The sequence below is a fragment of the Myxocyprinus asiaticus genome, chromosome 8 (genome assembly GCF_019703515.2).
Source record: "Myxocyprinus asiaticus isolate MX2 ecotype Aquarium Trade chromosome 8, UBuf_Myxa_2, whole genome shotgun sequence".
Taxonomy (NCBI): domain Eukaryota; kingdom Metazoa; phylum Chordata; class Actinopteri; order Cypriniformes; family Catostomidae; genus Myxocyprinus; species Myxocyprinus asiaticus.
Window position 1 is genome coordinate 34300453 of NC_059351.1, and position 18071 is coordinate 34318523.

The following is an 18071-nucleotide window of genomic DNA, read 5'->3' on the forward strand; positions in this document are numbered from 1 at the left end:
TGGAACTGGGGCCCTCCATTAAGCACCAGCTCAATTGCGATGTTCTCAAATAAAGAAAGGGGGATTGTACAAATGGAGGAGGGATAAAGAAGAAGAGAAAGCAGGAAATAGAGAGAGGGGAGAAAGACACTTAGACTAAGAGTAAGAGTGCTTCAAACTCCCTGTGATGCCACATTTAAATCAAACTTGCCAAAGGTTCTTGCACAACAGCTAATGCTCTGTAAACTGACGGCTAATCGTTTGTTCTCAATGTTGTGAGTCATTGCAGAGCTTCACTGATTCCAGCACTCAGAGCCAAGATAACACAGCATACCAGCTGATACAAATACAGTTATCTTGCTACACTTATAGAAAACAAATGCTTGGAAAAGCATTTAGATATTCATATTTATATACATATATACACCCCTTGGGCATATCTAAACACAGACCTGAGAATGAGATGGATGCATTCACTTTTTGTACACACAACAGAAAGCAATGGAAGCCGGATCCCGCCACGGAATAAAAAAATAAGACTTTTTTTCTCATAATTGTAACTTTATCAATAGCAATTCCAAAATATTAATTCATAATTGCAAAAAAAAAAAAGAAAATAAAAATAGAGCTATGAAAATGAATGCGTTAACGCAAGCAATTAATTTAAACGTTTAACGTGTTAATTTTTCTTAATTGCGATTAACACATTTATCCAGTTTGACAATAGATTCTGACATTTTTATTCAGCTCCATGTGAGTTCTAAATGCATAGAAATAAAAAAAAAGACAATTTTGAGACAAAACTGCATTTTGACAGAAGTGTATATAGTCACATTTAAGCACTTTTGAAATCTGTGATTAATCGCAATTAAATATTTTAATCGACTGACAGCACTACAAAACAAAAGGTAATTCTGACTTAATATCTCACAATTCTGCCTTTATTTCTCAAAATTGTGACTTTATAAGCTACAGTTGCAAGATATAAAGTCGAAATTGTGAGATATGTTGCGAGTGATATATACTTGCAATTGCGTGACATGAATTCTTTATTTCTTTATTTAGACATTTAGACTTCATTTCTCGCAATTGTCAATTTATATCACACAATTGGGAATTTATATCTCAGACTTGCCAGTCATAAACCCATAATTGCGAGAAATAAATTCAGAATTACCTTTTTTATTCTGATTTTTATTCCTTGGTGGATCAAGGCACCATAGAATGCACTATGTTGGTCTGTGAACAAAAATGTCTCTCACACTTCTTATATTCTGATATATATTTGCTATGATTTCCAACCATAGTGGTTGATGACAGGGAAATCTTTCATGAATATTTATATATTTATTTATTTATTTATGTACAGTACTGTGCAAAAGTTTAGGCACTTGTGAAAACTGTTGCATAGTGAGAATGTCTTCAAAAATAATGCCTTAAATAGTTTTCATACATCAATTAACATCATACAAGGTGCAGTAAACATAAAAAAGCTAAATCAATATTTGGTGTGACCACCTTTGCCTTTAAAAGAGCACCAATTCTCCTAGGTACACCTGGACACAGTTTTTCTTGGTTGTTGGCAGATACGATGTTCCAAGCATCTTGGAGAATTCGCCATAGTTCTCTTCATGTAATCCCAGACTAACTCGATGTTCAGTGGGGTGCTCTGTTGAGGTCATGCCATCTGTTGCAGGGTTCTCTGTTCTTTTTTTCTGTTCTATTATATTTGCAAAAGGAATGTTTGGAAGTCTAAAATGTATATTTCCTATTGACACACTAAAGCTGAAGATATAAATAACCATCTTAAAACAAATGTTTTTGTGAAACATCTTATGTGCCTAACACTTTTGCACAGTACTGTATTTTTATTTATTGCTCAGGATATCTACATCCCATCGTTGCATAATGAAAACACCTGATTTACAAACATGGACAGAATTAAGTGTAGCCCACATAAAGGATCTCTGACAACCTGTCAGAAAGTAAATACAAAATGTTAAGATTTTACAACTTACCCAAACAATACGTTAAACCCTCATATCAGACAAACACATACTCCCTTTCTCTTTCTCTTTCTCTCTCTCTCTCTCTCTCTCTCTCTCTCTCAGACTATGTGTGAGAATAAAACAATCCAAGTAAATCATGGACAAAGGCAAATTATTGTCCTTTGAGTAATCTGATATGTCATCTTCAATGATGTCAGGAAATCTGGCTCAGGTCTCACAGGCTCTGTATGCATCATGTACTGGGTTAAATATTCACTGTGCTAGCATGTGTCATGACTTATTGTCATTTATTTTATTTTATTTTTTGCAGTCCTCCCACACAGCAAACTGTAGTGGGTGGTATAGTGTAAAATAAAAATAAATAATAAAAAAGATTATAACGTATGAATGATCATAAAAGAAGCATTTGTAGAATCAATAATCATGGCAAATGCTGATTTTGAAAAATATTACAAAAGTGCATTTCAAACAAACATTTATATTTTTTAACCTAATTGTTCCTATGGTAGAAAACAGAACATCAACAAGCACAAACATCTGCAGCATATGACAGGCAAACAAAATTCACTGTCACAAACAGCATAACTATAAGAACAGCAAGCAAACGCCAAACAGCATAACAAATGCGGAGTAACTGATTCTCCTGAGTTATTATACAGCGCACCCAAGTTTGATGCTTCATTGCTGTTCTAAATGCACGATTAAGAGTAAGAAGTTATGCATAGTGCATTCCTCTAATGAGCATTCACAAAAACGCGCCGTCTGTAATTCCACCGTTTGTTGACGCCTTTAAATAGAAGGAGAAGTTCACTGTACCTGGTGCACTCCTTCAAAGCATTCATACAGCCCGTCTCGAGGTGCTGCTCTCGCGGCTGGCGTCAGTGTGTCGCGGACCGCCGCACCCTCCGCACTACACTCGTATCACGCCGCGGGACATAGTGAGGGGCGGCGCGCGGGAAACAAGCCCTACTTTTTTACACATTCAACGTTTTCAAAATACTGTGGAATGAATTATGTAACATTGTAACAATGTATCCCACTCTTTCTAGGACGCGCGGAGGCCAGTCTGTGGTCCAGCATGGCACTAACCTGGGAAGGACCATGAGAAAGTCATAGTTGGCGGTGTCTTGAGCACACAAGTGTTGCTATAGTAATTCTAAACTGATGTAAATGTATCTCTGCGTAATACAGTGAGTGTATGTGATTAACTATGGTATTATATTAATTAACTGACAACTGAAAGCTGCAGGGTGCAATTGCCTATGAGAAAGCTGAAAAAAATTGTTTGAAAGTGATTCAGAATATAGTCTAATATATTTCAATGATGACAAATGAAACAAGCAAATGTCTGCTGGAAAATCCATCTTAAGCTGGTAGCTGTGATTTGGAACATGGTAGCCGGTCCAAGCTGGTCCTAAGCTGGTCATGAGCTGGTCCAAGTTGTTCATGACTCATGAGTTGGTTCAAGTTGGTCATGAGCTGGTCCAAGCTGGTCATGAACTGGTTCAAGTTGGTCATGAGCTGGTCCAAGTTGGTCATGAGCTGGTTCAAGCTGGTCATGACTCATGAGCTGGTTCAAGTTGGTCATGAGATGGTTCAAGTTGGTCATGACTCATGAGCTGGTTCAAGTTGGTCATGAGCTGGTCCAAGCTGGTCATGAGCTGGTTCAAGTTGGTCATGAGCTGGTCCAAGCTGGACCTTAGCTAGTCGGCCAGCTACCATGTTCCAAAAACCAGCTTGGCCACCTTGAGCTGGTATGACAAGCTGGTAGTTGGTCTAAGCTGGTCTCCCAGCTTGGATCAGCCAATGACCAGCTTGGACCAGCTCATGACCAGCTACCATGTTCCAAAACACAGCTACCAGCTTAAGATGGATTTTCCATTAGGGAAAGAATTCAATAAACAAAAGTTTCTTAAAATAAATAGAAGGCTAAGCAGAAAAATTTAGACCTTCAGTCACAGTCAGATGTGCTATGAAATTCATAATTAATTTTAATGTTCTAATCTTTTTAAATGTACAGTAGTCGATGTAAAATACTTTTTGCATAGTGGGACAAATGAACTCGTTTGTCAGTCGCATTAACTAAAATATAAGTTGTATGAAGTTCGATATAAAAACAACAGGAGCAAATGACATTCCATCATCTTGGAATAGGGGTATGATGCTGTTGACCAACACACGAGATATCTTTTTTTTAGTACAGAAAGTTTTAAAGATGAAAGAATTCACGTGCTAAAAAGTGTTATCCTCCTTTTGCATGTGTTTTCTCCCCTCGTATATTTTTTTAACCGCCAAGTGTACAAATTAAATAGATATTAAGCATGTCTTCACTGAATTCCTAAATTCTCCACAATATGTTCTGTTGACGGTTAATATCACGAACCAGCTTAAGTACCCATATATTAATGTAAAACAACTTGTTTTTCGTTAAGAAAGTTTAGTAATCCTGCTATACAGGTTTATTATGGTTATGAGTGCGAGGGCTTGTGGAACTATATTTTCCTGTGGCTCGGCGCGGAGGGAGACCATTGAGAGTATGAGTGCTGTTTGCGTGGATTACGTCACGCGGTTGGCGACTGAATGTCTGAGTGAGGCGCGAGTAAACTGCACGTGAATGTGAAATCTGGGAAAACACTGCGAGCAGAGTAGTCTGCAGAATTAGAAGACCTTTTCTAACATTTCTGAAATGAGTCATATGTTAATAAAGATCAAAATATAAATAGGTCATTTTGTTTTAAATTTAGGAATTGCGTGATCATGATCATTACATTATTTGTTATTTGATATTTATTTTAGTAATAGTCTAAGGCTATTTGTGATTTGCAAGCGTAATATTAATTGCACCTTACAAGTTACTTGTTCTCACTTTATTTATTTACATAGTTTCTATCAGCAGATTCTGTTAGAACTGCATTTCTTTATGTTATGGAATTTCTCTTAAGGATAAATAAGTAACAGCGCTATTATAAACATGTAATAATGAAACTAACTCAACAATTGGCCTTAAATAAAGCCTTTAGAATTCCAATCATAGCATACTACCAAATCAGCATCAAAGCATATCCAGCAGCTGTGCATATGTCTCTTTAAATTATGTCACTATTACATTTATGGAATAAGACTGATAAACATTGACACACAAATGATTAAAAAAATAAAGACTGTATAGAGACTGATTTTTTATGAGAACATATTTTTACATTAAACATTACAATTAATTATATTATTTAAGCATAAAATCTACATTTAATGAACAAGCAAACTACAATGCTTATCTTGGCTCCCACTGGGCTGTTGTCAGGTGCACTTTTCAAAATCCTTTTGTCTTTAGCATCACCCACTTCCACTGCTGAGGAGGGAAGAGAGGTCGTAGGACAGCCTCTCATGCCATTGAGCCCTCAGTCACCTCCGTCACAATGGAGCTGGGAGGTTGTGCCATAGGAATGTAGTGCTAAAAATTTCTGCCAACATTCTGCTGATCAAAGAACAGTGTTGCAAATGTGAAGCTGGACCCGAAGGAACTCTAAATTAGTGGTATTTCAGAAGCCAAGCTTGCTTACATATGCAACTCATTTGAGCTTCGGTGCCATCAGTGGTCTTTGGCATAGCACTGGTGTTTTCAGTAATGCTAAACATGATGGCAGAGAATCAGGCAGCTCTTATTTCAAACAGGCGCCTCCGTTGACACCACACTCCTGCACTTCTATAGTCTGGACTGGTAATGTTTAAATACTGTCTCCAAGTGCTTTTTATTTATTTGTCCTGTGTAGCCTCACACCCCACAACAGACAATTAACTCGCCTGTGTGGCTCAGAAACTTTGTTAATCATCTGTAGCATGAGTTAGTTGTATAAGAATAAGTTGTTATTCTTAAACTGAATGCCTTAGTTCATCCAGAAATGAAAATTATGTCATCATACTCACCCTCACTTTGTTCCAAACCTGAATGACTTACTTTATTCTGTGAAACAAAAAAGGAAAAGTTAGGCAGAATGTAAAAGTGCACGATTGTGTATTTATCCCATCGAGGCTTGTCATCGCGCATGTACATATGCATCTTTCAGTGAGTAAAGAAATTACGTTCAGTAAAAACAGACTGTTGTAGCTCTGTTTTCTGATGTAATTTTAGTGAAAAAATGGCAGGAAAAACGCTTGGTGACAGAATCATTATGGATTACAATCAGTGTTTTTGTAGATATGCACCCCAGTGCGATGAAAACGTTTAGATCAGCTTGACGTCTTGTCTGTTCTTCAGTAAAAGAAGAAGCTCATTGGTCACTTGAAGAGAACACAAGACCCAGCCTCAGTGACAGAACTATTTTTTTCAAGCAAGTTGAATGTATTTTATAATTTTTCTCAATTTTGTTCAATTTGCATGGAGTCCCTGTGGTCAGTGATTAAAGATCTCCCATTGACAGCTAATGTGAGCTCTGTCTCCCTTCGCCTGGCCGGCGATTATGTTAATGAAGCTCACACCTGAAAATCACTGGAAAAATCGGCTAGTGTGGCAACAACTTATCTGGTCAATTTAATCTTGCTCGTGTGATATAGACCATTTCAAGGACTATTCATCAGGTAAAGTAAGTGACATCTTTGTTCCTTGAACATTTTCTACTAGTTGTCAAACTCATTCAAAACAACAACGGGAGGCGCTTCATTCATAGTGATTTTAACGCGATTAACGTTACTAATGTTAACACGATTGTCATAAAATGGCATTATTACAATTTGGAACAATTTGATCAGTGGCTAGTGTTTAGTGTTTAGATTGCAGAAAAAGCAACCACAAATGGACACTTGAACCGCTGCAGTGAAGCAAGAAAGCTGGATACGTACAGTACTAACAACTATAGCACACATCTTATCTCTGGTAGGTGAACAAAATTTATTCCAACTAATTGTAAGTTTGAGATTTAGAGCTCTAAAAGTGACTATAGATCGCTCCCATTATAATGAATGAAGCTGCACAAGTCATTTACTATTAGATTTAGTAATTAAGCAGACGCTTTTATCCAAAATGACCTTCCTCACCTTGTCCACAGGTCATTGAATGGCTTCACTGATTATAATAGGAACAATCCAATATTACCAATCTCTTCGCTGAGGAAATAATTGTGAGCATCTAAACTACACTACAATTTCATCGTCTCTCTCGTGTAGACACTCAGTATCAACAACATGTCTGGATAAGTCACTTCAGGTAAATGTTTGATGTTCTTTGAGAAAATATGTGAACTGTCAGAGCCTTATTTAAAGGATCTGGTATGATAACAGAAGTGTGTAGCGTTCTAATTCCTTTGTTATTGTTTACATCCTTGAAATGGTCTATTGCTTAAATATACTAGCCGTTTATTCACACTATCCATTTTCAACATAAAAATCATCAACATTTTTTAATGGTGACACAGCAAAAGATTCAGCCTCTCCTGCTCTGACTGAGGTTTGGAGTTTAAAGAACTGCAGGAGTCATTGAGTTATGTGAGTTAAGACACAATGAGCCAAAGGGATGAGAGAGCTGTGGCCTTGACAGCTGACCGTGCCTCCAGTTTTTCTCTCTGATAGGATGTTGTTGACTGGTATGTATTTATATGGACAAATGGATGTTATTTGTAAATGGGCAGTGTGTAAGCCCCACATAGGGCTCTGACAACAGCTGCTGTAGTCACTTTGTGGAGGGCTTGAATACCGAAGACCACGTTTGTGTAAAAGCATCTGCTAAGGTTGTCCAAATAGGTATTAGTCTTATAAGTGCAAAAAAACAAAAAAAAAAAAAAAGGCTATTGAGCTTGGTTTAACAAACACATTATTGATAAGTTCTGTTACAAATACCATTTAGGCAAAACATTTTAGTGTTCCATCAAAAAATGAAAATTCTGTCATTATTTACTCACCCTCATATAGTTCCAAACCTTTTCTGTGGAGCACAAAATGAGATGTTAGACAGCAGCAGGTTAGTCTCAGTCACCATTAACTTTCATAGCATCTTTAAATGAGTGGTGACTTGATGACAATAATTCTGGCATCACAGCATGCACTTTATTGTAACTTAAGTTTAAGACTGACAGAACGATCTATTTATTCCCATCTCACAGATGTTCTTTCAATTCAACAATGCAAGGTCATTTCTCGTAAGACGAGGGCTGTGGTGCTGTGTCCATCTGAAGATATTGTAAGTGATAGTCCTCTGACATCACCCTTTCCTGTGGTGTATTCTAAACAGAGATCTGTGTGGTGAAAAATAGCTCAGGCTGTAAACAAAGATTTCCATGTCTGATTTGCTTTTCTTAGACAGGAATAATAGTATATGCACTTCAATGCCAAAGAAAACATAGGAGGGAAGACTACAACAGTTACCAAGAGAATAACTCAGCATTTGCAGGGAGGAGTGTGTCCTACATAATGAAGCTTATGTTACAGAAAAAAATAGATTTACCCATAATTTGTCATTTGTGTTCACAATAATGTGAACATTTTGCACATCTAAAATCAAAATAGGTGCAGTGTCAGCTTGTGCTCAAAACCTCAAAAGACATTCAAGAGAATTCCACTAGGCCATAAAATGTACATCACTTTTCACTCAAATTCTTATTCTGATAATATAATTTGTCATACATGTAAAAGAAAAGCAGTATTGAATAAGGAAAATTTTGAAAATTGCATGGGCACCTACCACAGTGTAGCTAGGGTTTTACTTTGATTATCAAATGAGAGAGGGTAAGACGGTGTGTGCAATGATGTCATCCCCAACACATCATTGATCGTAGCCACCATAGCTACCACAGCACTGTAACTGTCAACGGCCACTCCGATAGCCCAGCAAATCACCTCAATTGAACTGGCTTATTTATGGGAGGGCTTGTGGATATCATGTTTTCCCATTAACCCCCACATGATGCTGGATCCACCTTTCTCTTCCAATTTTCCTCACTCTCTTCCTCCATCGCTACAATCAGTGCCACTTAACCACAGCACCCTGAGGACCCGAAACAACACACACACAGCCCCTTCCCATCCTCCAACATGTTTACTTAGCTACATGTATCTAAATGGGGATATACCATAGACTTCTATTGTTTTTATTTATAAAACTAATTATAATTACTATAGACTAACCCTAACACATATGCTAATCCGAACCCTTAAAGAAAATGTAATAATTAAATAAATGAATTATGTTGTTGGTGTTTCTTGGCATTTTCAGTTCTCATGTCTGTCCAGATACAGAGAGCAGAGAATACCTCCATCTTGTGGTCACGTACTGTTATGATGGCTACATAGAGATTGTATTTGTTTGGGTCAAGATCCAAAAAACGTACCTGCATGTAACCAAGGAGGTCTATAGGACTAGGGCTTCATCTCTGAGGACATGCAAGTTCTTGGGTCATTCTACAGAAACGTACACATTTCTGTCCCCAGCATTTACAGAAGGCATACATTTTAAATATGCTGTTTAGGCATAATTTTTTCTCATACTTAAATAATATAAGATGTTCTTTGAACAATTATACCTATTTTAGCCATGAATTAGCCAATATTTGTTTTTTAATCAATTATATTAAATTCCAAGTACCATAAAAGTGCTTGTCCCCAGGGTCATGTATCAAGGTTCAAGGCTCTATTTTGAGTTTAAAAATACATTTCTTTCCCATTTTAAATGTAATAATGTATACCTCAATATCCCATATTTTACATGGTTGACATAACTAAATGAAATTCCAAATAAATATTATATATAATATGATGGAAATAATTGTCCCCTGGAGTCATGTCACTGGTGTTACCGATTAACAAAAAACCCTTATTTAGAAAAAATATCCAGATTTTGACATCACTTACTAAATCTTGCATCCCACTTGCTGAAGCTCAACCAGTAAAGGCACATTCTAAGTTTTCTGTCCCTTTTCAATTATCAGAAATTTACTAATTTGCTCCATAATTTCATTTGAGGCTTTTAGATGAAGTCACTGGTATGACCGATTTTATTATAACGAAATTTTCAAAAAAATAAAATACAAATGGATTAAATGACAAGATTTATAGAGTACAGCATGATTAAGCAACATGTGGTTTGAGCAGGGGCGGATTATGACTAGCAAGGGCCAATTTTCTTTTAGCCGCCCCCCAAAATTCTCTTATTATTTACTCACCCTCATCCCATCCCAGATGTGTATGTCTTACTTTCTTCAGCACAACACAAAGATTTTTAGAAAAATATCTCAGTTCTGTAGGTTCATACAATGCAAGTGAATGGTGACCAGAACTTTGAAGCTCCAAAAATCACATAAAGTAATCCATAAGTCTCCAGTGGTTAAATTCATATCTTCAGAAGCAATATAAGAAGCGATAAACAATATAATATGTGTGGGTGAGAAACAGCTAACTCATCTGAATGATAGTGTACATTCCATTCAGAAGTGATCATCCCTACACACTGTTTCCTTCAAAGACTTTACCCTCCATTGTGAGAGCTTCGATGGACTGAAAGGTGTGGGGCTCAAAAATAGTGGTCATTTGATCATTTTTTGGGAAATTCTGTTTGGAAAGACCCTACAGCTTGGCTACCATTATTATTCTTCCATCAAATAGCCCTGCAGAGGCATCATTTAAGCCTTTTCAATGTGTCTAAAAATTCCCTAGACTGCATTACATTGACAATGATAAAATAAGCTACACTGTAAAAATGTCAAGTTGGATAAACTTCACCTGCTGCCTTAAAAATATGAGTAAACTCAACTTGAAGATAACCTTTGTTTCAACTCAAATAGTTATATTTTACAGGTTGTTTAACTAATGATAATTTGTAAAACAACTTACGGTTACATTATCAATTCAAGGAATCTCACTTTATCTTGTCAAATAAACATACAATTCCTCACTATTTCAACTCACACTTTCAAGTTAAGATAACTAAACTATATTCATATAAATTGACATTTTTTTCCCCCTTCCCCTTTTTCAACTTATAACTTACAGACATGAATTAAATGAACATTGAAAACCCAGACAAAACTCACAAGTAGTCAAGACAATGGATTACTTTAAGTTAAATTGTTTTGAAAACTTATAAATTTGAGTTCAATATCCAAAACTTGTCATTTTTGGAGTTAATTGGAGTTAAAGATAAGAAATAAGTTAACAACTTAATGGGGCTATCATGTTTTACAGTGTACAAGTCTGTTTTGGAATTTTCAAATTTCAGCTGTCAAAACTTACACACAAGCCCTTTAATCAGCTTTAAGATGCTTTCTTTCTTTCTGCAAAATCTGTAAAAATGTCTAACTTCAAGCATTTAAAACTATTTTAAAATTTCAGACAAGGTTTTGTCAGGCCAACATTATAGTTTGTCTCGACATCTAGTTTAATCATTACTTTTGAACCACACAAAGTAAAATATCAATATTTTCTTTTTGAACAAATACAGGTCTATGCCTCAATGCCCTGTTACTGTGCTTCAGAACATGTCTGTGTTGGAAACCGTAAAGTTATGCATATAACTACTGTTCCCAGAAGGAGGGAAACGATGTGTTGCAGGGGCATCATGCACCTATTTTTTTATTTTTTTATTTTTTTATTTTATTTTTTTAGGGTACCAAGTTCAGCCACCACAACCCTAATCCAACCCACAATTCATATAAATCATAGGAAGCCGTTTTACTTTTTTAACTAACTGATACATTTGCAGCTGTTTTTCAATAAATGTCTATCTGTAATGGTTCATTTGGTTGAATTTTTTTAAGGTGGAGTGTGTGTCTGACATCTGGCTGTTTTACAAAAATTTTTTGCAATCCTGCCACCTCTTTTTCGCAAGCACTTTCTATACATGATATGGGAGATGTTGCAAAAGGCGCCAGCACAAACGCAATGATGCCCACGAATACTTCAGCTCAATAGAGAGTGAAAACATACAGCCTATTCCTGAATGAGGCAATCATGTAAATATTGTATTAATGTTCAGTGTAAGTGATAAAAAAAAAAAAGAAAATTAGGGTCACGTGACCTGATCGAAAATGGTCGCTTAGTCTCACAGCTCCACTCCAGTTCTTTTTAAAACATTATTTTCCCTCATATAAATTGACCCAAACTCGGATTTTACCACTCACTTTTCACGTTTTATCGACCTCAGAGAAACATAAAGAAGAAACAGGCTAAATCAGAAGACGCTTCTTTGCCATCGACGGATCAAACCGGCCCTGTGCTATCTGAAATCCAATCGCTGGGTGTCTGACTGGGAAACATCGATGGTCTTCTAAACGCGATTGATAATTGCTTAGACAATACAGGTGCATCTCAATAAATTAGAATATCGTGAAAAGTTCATTTATTTCAGTAATTCAACTCAAATTGTGAAACTCGTGTATTAAATAAATTCAATGCACACAGACTGAAGTAGTTTAAGTCTTTGGTTCTTTTAATTGTGATGATTTTGGCTCACATTTAACAAAAATCCACCAATTCACTATCTCAAAAAATTAGAATACATCATAAGACCAATAAAAAAAACATTTTTAGTGAATTGTTGGCCTTCTGGAAAGTATGTTCATTTACTGTATATGTACTCAGTACTTGGTAGGGGCTCCTTTTGCTTTAATTACTGCCTCAATTCGGCGTGGCATGGAGGTGATCAGTTTGTGGCACTGCTGAGGTGGTATGGAAGCCCAGGTTTCTTTGACAGTGGCCTTCAGCTCATCTGCATTTTTTGGTCTCTTGTTTCTCATTTTCCTCTTGACAATACCCCATAGATTCTCTATGGGGTTCAGGTCTGGTGAGTTTGCTGGCCAGTCAAGCACACCAACACCATGGTCATTTAACCGACTTTTGGTGCTTTTGGCAGTGTGGGTAGGTGCCAAATCCTGCTGGAAAATGAAATCAGCATCTTTAAAAAGCTGGTCAGCAGAAGGAAGCCTGAAGTGCTCCAAAATTTCTTGGTAAACGGGTGCAGTGACTTTGGTTTTCAAAAAACACAATGGACCAACACCAGCAGATGACATTGCACCCCAAATCATCACAGACTGTGGAAACTTAACACTGGACTTCAAGCAACTTGGGCTATGAGCTTCTCCACCCTTCCTCCAGACTCTAGGACCTTGGTTTCCAAATGAAATACAAAACTTGCTCTCATCTGAAAAGAGGACTTTGGACCACTGGGCAACAGTCCAGTTCTTCTTCTCCTTAGCCCAGGTAAGACGCCTCTGACGTTGTCTGTGGTTCAGGAGTGGCTTGACAAGAGGAATACGACAACTGTAGCCAAATTCCTTGACATGTCTGTGTGTGGTGGCTCTTGATGCCTTAACCCCAGCCTCAGTCCATTCCTTGTGAAGTTCACCTAAATTCTTGAATCGATTTTGCTTGACAATCATAAGGCTGCGGTTCTCTCGGTTGGTTGTGCATCTTTTTCTTCCACACTTTTTCCCTCCACTCAACTTTCTGTTAACATGCTTGGATACAGCATTCTGTGAACAGCCAGCTTCTTTGGCAATGAATGTTTGTGGCTTACCCTCCTTGTGAAGGGTGTCAATGATTGTCTTCTGGACAACTGTCAGATCAGCAGTCTTCCCCATGATTGTGTAGCCTAGTGAACCAAACTGAGAGACCATTTTGAAGGCTCAGGAAACCTTTGCAGGTGTTTTGAGTTGATTAGCTGATTGGCATGTCACCATATTCTAATTTTTTGAGATAGTGAATTGGTGGGTTTTTGTTAAATGTGAGCCAAAATCATCACAATTAAAAGAACCAAAGACTTAAACTACTTCAGTCTGTGTGCATTGAATTTATTTAATACACGAGTTGAGTTGAATTATTGAAATAAACTTTTCCACGACATTCTGATTTATTGAGATGCACCTGTATATCTATTTCAATCCGCTCGGTGCAAGAAACTCTATCTAATCTGTAGGAAACGAGACACGTCTGGCTGAGAGAGAGTCAACTTTCCTCCTTAGAGAAAGAGGTACATAGCACAACTTCAAGCTTAAGTGGATGACCTAGAGAACCGGGGAAGATGCACAAATCTGAGAATTGTAGGGCTTCCCGAAAAGGCTGAAGGTTCTGAGCCTATTGCGCATTTTCTGGGGAAGATGTGACCGAAGTGGCTGGATCTCTCCCCAGATTTGAATCTTGAAATCGAAAGAGTGCACAGGTCGCTCGCACCCGTCCCAGGGGAAAATGAACGCCCGTGAAGCATGCTGGTTCGTTTCTTAAGGCACACGGATAAGGAGAGTGTTTTACAAGCAGCGCTGAAAAAACATAATGTCTTCTACATTGGCAATCACCTGCGCTTCTTTCAGGACTTGTCTGTGGAAGTTCTGAGGAAACGCCGGGTGTTCGACACTGTGAGGAAGATTCTGTCTGACCACAAGATGTTCCGTGGTTACGCCTACCCTGCCAAACTACACTGTCTTCACAAGAGGGAGATGTGTGTTTTCTCTACCCTGTCAGCTGTAAAGGAGTTCCTGGACACTTTGGAAGTAATGCTTAAAGAAAACGGGTGCTATACTTAAATCAGCAGTTATTGTTGAGTAGATGTTTGAGTGACCCACATTTTTATTTCATTACATTTGGAGGACTTTTGATTTGGACCTGTCGGGACTCTGTATGTTATAGTTTCACTTCTAATCTAACATTTATCATAAATAATGGCTGCACTTGCTCTTTCTATTGAATATACATATCCATTTATTTTAGTCTATTCATGCAGTACATGTTTTTGTGGATATGTGCAGCGAATGAGCTCTGGATGTCTAGTTTATGTACAGTACTGTATATATAGTAGTTCACTGGAGCGAGCCTGCATGATTTGTGTGCCTCCCAATGGGTAACGCTCTGAATTATGTGTTGGTATTAGTTTTTTTTTTGTTTGTTTTTTTTACTCGATGCCAGCAGAGTACAGTGACATAAGTATAGTTCTTTTTGGTATGCCCTGTCATTTGGGGACAGGGCAGGGGGTAGGTGGGAGGGTGTTGTATTTGTTTTCTTATTTGTGTTGTTATCTGTTTCTAAAATTGGAAAAATCAGAAAACCTTGCCCGTCAGATTTGCCCATATTTTTAATTTGCATTCTGTTTCTTTTATTGTACTCTATTGTGTTGCACAACTCGGCTAGATTCATCACATGGAACATTAAAGGGCTTGGATATGTGATTAAAAAAAAAAAAAAGAAAAGAAAAAAGAAAGAAGACCACTGGTGCTATGCTTCAAGAAACACACTAATCAGACAGCGAGCACCTAAAATTGAAACGAGTCTGGATAGGGCAAGTATATTGTTCTTCCTGCATTTCTAATTCAAGAATGAGAGGTACTATCATTTTAATCAGTAAATATTTTCCATTTATTTTAGAACATCAAATTAGGGACCCAGAGGTTAGATTTGTTTTAGTCACGGGCTCAGTATTTGGACAACATATCACCATGCTCAACATTTACATACCAAATGAAAATTATCCCAAATTTATATAAAAAGTCACTCTCTTATTTAATCAGTATTGTAAGGCCATTTGTGTCTGTGCTGGGCACTTTAATTGTGTCATTGATCAGGAAATGGATAAATCTACTTTGGGTGCCAATTCAAGATCTTCTCTTGTGGTTTAAGAGCTTTGTAAAGAGACTGGTATTTGGAGAGAACTTAATGCCAGCAGTAAGGAATATATGTTTTATTCAAACCCTCATGATACCTTCTCAAGAATAGATTACATCTTGGTTCCAAATATCTGTCTTCATTCTGTATCTTCCAGCTGTATAGGCTCAATTGCCCTGTCAGACCATGCTCCAGTATATGTTGATATGACTCTGGGCACCCACGCAGTTAGCAGGGTTTGGAGGTTTAATTCTTCCTTATTGACAGACTTAACATTTTGTAAGGCAGTACAAGATTGACTTATTGGACAGATAATAAAACCTCACCTGTCTCACCTGCAATACTGTGGGATGCCACCAAAGCAACAATTTGTGGACACATTATTTCTTACACTTCTGCTCGCAAAAAGGCCAGGTCAAGTAAAAGACAAGCGTTAGATTGAAGTCAAAAGACTTGAGTACATGCATAGGACAACTACTAACCAAACAAATTGGGCCTCACTGTGCCAGGCTAGAGCTGAACTTAATTTAGATCATACTAATCATATTAAGAAATTACTTTTCCTTTCCAAGCAGAAATATTATGAGTATGCAAACAAATCTATCAGGTTATTGGCACATCAGATTAAAAAAAATCAAAGCGAGAGAGCAATTAAGTCTTTAAAGTTAGCAGATGGCACCATCACATACAACCCTACACTAATAAATAACACATTTAGGACCTTTTATGAATCATTATACAGATCACAGAATACTGTTAAGCAGTCCGAAATCACTTCCTACCTCGATAAAATTTCCCTTCCATGTGTTTCAGATGGTGATAGGGAGCTGCTTAATTCACCTTTAACACTAGAGGAGGTCCTAGAGGCAATTCAGTTAATGCCTTCCAATAAATCACCAGGACTTTCCGTGCAAATTTAATAAACTATTTTGGGCGGATCACTCTCACATTTTAATGCCTGCCCTTCAAAACCTCTTAGACCAAGGGGTGACTCCCGACACATGGAAAACAGCGTCTATCTGTTTAATCTTAAAAAAGGACAAGGACTCTCAAGATTGCGCCTCATATAGGCCAATAAGCCTCCTTAATACAGACTGTAAACATTGGCCAAAGTATTGGCATGAAGGCTCGAAGCGATGTTGCCACGTATAATCAAACCCGACCAGACTGGATTTGTAAGGTCTCATTATGGCACAGATAATATACTTCGACTTTTGAATATTATAAATTCAGTACAGACACGCAGACACCCACTTTTGTCGAAAAGGCATTCAATAGAGTGGAGAAGGATTTTCTTTTCACCACTCTTAAAATTTTTTATCTGGGTTCAAATTTTATTACTTGGGTTAAACTGTTGTATTCTAACCCCCAGGCCACGGTGACTACAAATGGGTTTGTTTCTAAACTGTTTTATATAGAAAGGGGCACAAGGCAGGGTTGTCCCCTCTCACCCCTGCTTTTCGCCTTAGTAATTGTGCCTTTGGCAGAATCCATAAGGCAGTGTAAAGATTTTCTGGGCATTCAGGTGAGGGGTGAGGACCATCGTATCTCACTTTATGCTGACTATGTATTGCTATACATGTCCAAACCTGATAAATCAATTCCAGCTCTATTGGGATGTACTGTGTTTCTCAGTATAGCAATCTTTCTGGGTATAAAATAAATTTGGCCATGGCACTCCCTCTTAACATTCCCCCTTCAACTAATTTAATGTCTCTTTCACCCTTTCAACTGGCATCACATGGTTTCAAGTATCTCTTTGTTATGCCATTGTTTGATAATCTTTTGGTACCAACTATTCTCCTTTAATGGAAAGAATTAAAACAGATCTCAAAATTTGGTGTACACTTCCTATTTCATTTCTGGGCAGAATAAATGAAATCAGAATGAATATTCTCCCTAAATTCTTATAATTATTCCAGTCTCTTCTTTGTTATTTGGCCAGTTCATTTTTTAAGGATCTTAACAAGCATTTTTCAAAATTTATATGGAATAAAAAAATGCCTCAAATTAAATTTTCCAAATAAATGAAACCAAAAGATAAAGGGGGCATTGCTTTACCAAACTTCCAGTTGTATTACAGGTCAACTCAGATAAAACATACTGTTAGTTGGTATAATGAAAGGATTTTATTCCTTGTGGTTCAACATGGAATCATCAGCTTGTGCTCCACTGCCAATAAAACTCTTACCATTTGTTAAAAATTTCAGGAAGTTACAAGGTATTTCATATAATTATACTGTCTTAAACACTCTCCTGGCCTGGAGAGATGTAAATATATACCTTAGAATACCAGCCTGTCTCTCCCTGTCATCTTCTATTGCTTTCAATCCTGATTTTCCTTCACAAAATATTGGACTTTCAGTTTGGTCAAAGTCGGGGATATCTCAGATATCTTGATTGTTTTCAGAAGGTACGTTAAACTCTTTCCAACAAATTATACAACAGTATGGAATACCAAGGTCTCATTTCTATAAATATCTTCAGATACGGCATTTTGATAATTTTTGTCTG

The 18071-nt window shown here is 37.2% G+C and overlaps 1 protein-coding gene and 1 pseudogene across 1 annotated transcript in view; one reads left to right on the forward strand and one right to left on the reverse strand.

Annotated features, from left to right (window-relative positions):
* Positions 1–18071, reverse strand: part of LOC127444830 (zinc finger protein 827-like) — a 362567-nt gene that overhangs the window by 159222 nt on the left and 185274 nt on the right. The window lies entirely within an intron of this gene.
* Positions 14168–18071, forward strand: part of LOC127444759 (methylmalonic aciduria type A protein, mitochondrial-like) — a 33347-nt pseudogene continuing 29443 nt past the window's right edge.